This window comes from Nannospalax galili, unplaced genomic scaffold (assembly GCF_000622305.1).
Source record: "Nannospalax galili isolate Female #2095 unplaced genomic scaffold, S.galili_v1.0 scaffold829, whole genome shotgun sequence".
In the NCBI taxonomy this organism is placed as follows: domain Eukaryota; kingdom Metazoa; phylum Chordata; class Mammalia; order Rodentia; family Spalacidae; genus Nannospalax; species Nannospalax galili.
This window is the reverse complement of record NW_008360329.1, coordinates 216,467-220,477: the sequence shown is the minus strand read 5'-3', so window position 1 is coordinate 220,477 and position 4,011 is coordinate 216,467. Positions and strand designations below refer to the sequence as shown.

Sequence of the window (4,011 nt, the reverse complement as noted above, 5' to 3'; positions counted from 1 at the left end):
TAATTTTATAAAAATACATATTAATAAATAGTGAGTCATGGTCTAATGGGTCCCATCACTAATATTCATCTCACAACAAACCTCAAACAGGAACGTTGGAATGCAGTTATCAAAAGTATGGAATTATGAAACTATAATATAAAAATCTACCTATTATACATAGTTCAGATTCATCTGATTACAGCTATTAGAATATAGGGACTATAACTAAGAGCAACAAACCCAGTGAACACCTAAGCAGAATATTTTTGTTGCATAACACTAAAATCGCTAAAAGAAAAGAAAACCATTGAAAGGCAGGTCTTCTTAAGACCCTTTATGTTTCAAAATTTGGATCATTCATTCAATACTTACATGAGTATCTATTTAATACCTACTAAATGTTTTCTGCTGGAATGTTTGGGTAGAATCTCTTAGGTATTATATCATATCATCTGGAAATAGGAATAATTTGACTTCTTCTTTTCCATGGTTTTGTTGTATATCGCTTTAATTATGTTTCCAGGCACCAGGGGGAAGGTGTATATTTACTAAGTAAAAGATGCAAAATTCTTGTGATATTAGAAATTCCTAGGCATCACATACAAAATAATTTTCTTTGTTTAATAATATTCTTTTCCAAGGCATCTATCTTTTTGATATATAAATTATCTATAACATGCCAAAAAGATAAATCAAATATGTTTACAAATACTAGACACTTGCTACATTGTTTTCATTTATTGCAAATATTTAGACATATAACTACATAGATACAGTTGCAGAAATTTGTGCTTACAATTCCATACAGTTCTTAAAGATTATTAAAAATGTAGGTCAGGCTTGCTGAGCATGGTGGCACACCCCTTCAATCCCAGTACTCCACTCTGGCTGCAGAGGAAGGTGGATCTCTATGAGTTCAAGACCAGTCTGGTTGCTACATAGTGAGTTCCAGGCCAGCTGGGCCTAGAGGGAGACCCTGTTCTCAAAAAGACCAAAAAAAAGTGGGGAGGGGCTCAAGAGATGGCTCAGGGGTTAAAAGCACTGGCTGTTCTTTCAAAAGACACAGGTTCCAATCCCAGCACCCATATAGTGGCTAACAACCTCCTGTAACTCCAGTCCCAGGGCATCTGACAACCTCCTCTGTCCCATCCTCCATGAGCATGGCATGACATGGGTGTACTTACACATTCATAGGCAATACACTCATACACATAAAATAAAAAATGAATAAATCAAAAAATTTTAATCTAGGTCAAACTTTCATCAATAATTAATATTTACCTAAATAAAAACCAAGCATACCAAAGAAAATGTCATTGACAGTTGGGTTGTGTTGAAAAGATTACACACTTTAAAAAATATGTCACTTCCAAACTGACCAGACTCCACTTGCTTAAGAAAGTCTCATTCTGATACTTCATATTAGAAGAACTCTGTTGCATATATAAGTATATATGCAACATTGCTAAAACAAGAAAAATGATAGATTCCCTTTTCTTACATATAGAGTACATTGGATATTTTCTATATTATTCTATTTAAAATGGTTGACATTCTTAATGAAAGCTACCCATAGTACTTACATTATTCCATAAAATGGAAAAGGCCAAAAGGTTTCCAAACACATTTTTTAGGGATCCAGTATTATCCTGACTCAAAAATGTACTAAACACACACACACACACACACACACACACACACACACACACACGAATAAGAAACTTACAGACCAATTTCCCTGATGAATATAGATTCAGAAAATCTTTAATAGAACGCTCATGAACTTGATCCAAGATCATATCAAAAACAATATTCATCACCACAAAATTGGCTTCATACTGGGCATGCAGGTGTGGTTCAAGATATATAAATCAATAAATACAATTACATGAAACAACAAATCATATGATCTCACTAGATACAGAATACTCCTTTGACAAAATCCAGTATGTCTTCATGTTAAAAGTCATTGAGATTCTAGGCAGTGGGGGGTTACTCTGAACATAACAAAGGTATATACAACAAACCTACAGGAAAATTATGTTAAGAAGAGGAAACCTCGAAGTGTCCTCACGAATATCAGGAAGAAATCAAGGATGACTGCTCTCTCCACTCCTACTCAATATGGTGCTGGAATCTTAGCTACAGCAGTAAGACAAGAGGAATAAATAAAAGGGATCCAAACAAGAAAAGAAGTCAAAGCATTCCTCTTTGAGGACAAAATGATTCCAACCCTAAGACTCCACTAAAAACTCTCAGAGCTGATAAATTCTTTTATCGAAGTGATAGGATACACAAAAATCAGTAGCTGTGTTACATAATTTTAACATACATAAAAAATATCATTCCCAATAGCTATGAAATATACCTAGGAATACACCTCTGAAGGAAACAAAAATCTTTCTTTTTTTAATCCAACAAGAAGCCATAGCTTTATTTATGATAGAAACAGTACAAATTTCAAGCTAAGCTGTAGTTCCACTTCTGAAACACCAAAAAGAATCCTTGTTTTCAGATAGTTACATTGTTAATTCCACAATAGCATTTATGATATCATTAGTATTTTCAGGGTTCAGACTGCCTTTGCTATCGACACATGTGCTTGAGACATGACCAACTCTATATCCTTAGCTTCCACACCTGTTCCATCAACCTCTTCCTCTTCATTCTCCTCTTGTACGGTTGGAGTCGGCGTTTTCTTGAATGTTTGAAACAGCTTTGCCTTGAACTTGGGCTTTGAATTCAGAAGCACAGTACGCAGCTGCTGACTGTGCTTGCTGAGCTAAATCCTCAATCTTCGCTTCTCCCCAAACTATGTAGGTGTCTGAAGCTGAGCTCTTGTAGTCGTCTGGTTTTGTGGTGACAAAGAGAATATTCTTTGATTTCAGGATAGTGACTCAAGTAACCAACCCCCTGAGACACGTGGAAGACCCAGTTTGGACACTGCCTTCCTCGCCTTCTTTTCACTCCTAGACTGTTTTGCTTTACTGACTGGTTATTCTTCGATTTCCACTTCGGATGCCAGCTAGGCTTGTTGTGTGGTTGTTTGTGTGGAATCTTGTTCCTCCAGCTCTGGTACTGATTCATCATTGTCAGATTTTGTTTCAGCCTGAGGCTGTGGAAACCCCTGCTCTGTAGCAGGGACAGTTTCTGAAGCTTCACTTGGCATTTTGTGTGGAGAACATGGAACCAAGATGGCAGCGGAAAGAGAGTGAGAATGTGAGCGAAGCCTGCTGCAGAAGGAAACTGAAATCTTCACAATGAAAGCAATTATTAAAGACACTAGAAGATGGAAAGAACTCCCATACTCATGGATTGGCAGGATTAATATTGTGAAACTGGCCGTATTTTCAAAAGCAATCTACAGCTTCAATGAAATCTTAATAAAATATGAGGCCATTCTTTCATAGACTAGTGAAAACAATCTTAAAGCTTATATGGAAGCACAGAAGACTAAGGAGATCCTGAACAAAATGAATGTTGCAAAAGGTATCACAACATCTCATTTCAAAGTATACTATTGAGGCATAGTAATAGAAACAGCAAGGTTAGAAACAGTTTGGTGAATGTGGAGCAATTTCTTGGGTTTAATCATGACAAGGCAAAGAGCTAAAATAAAGATTTTTAACTAAAAGTTATGAAAAGACTTGTAAATTCATCTACAATTAGCAAACAAGTATTTCTAAACCACATGGTGCATAAAAAGCATGAAATACTCAATTCTTTCATAATATGTTTTATATTTGTCCCATTAAATCAAATGTAAAGCTATAGTAATTTTTCTGTAAAAATAAATTTACAAAATCTACTGTCCTAGTTAGCTTTCTTTCACTGTGATAAACTACTGTCATCAAGAAAAACATAGGGTGGAAAGGATTTATTAAATCTTAGTCTTCCAGGGGACAACACATCACTGAGGGAAGTCAGAGCAGGGACTAAGGACAAGAGAGTGGAGCAGCATCTAAAGAACAGACCACAGACCACAGAGGAACAGTGCTTTCTGGCTTGATTCTCTGGCATGTGCTGCAC

The 4,011-nt window shown here is 36.0% G+C and overlaps 1 pseudogene; it reads right to left on the bottom strand.

Moving 5' to 3' along the window:
• Positions 1-2,501: 2,501 nt before the first annotated feature.
• LOC103727941 lies at positions 2,502-3,151 on the bottom strand (annotated as a pseudogene).
• Between the last annotated feature and the right edge of the window lie 860 nt (positions 3,152-4,011).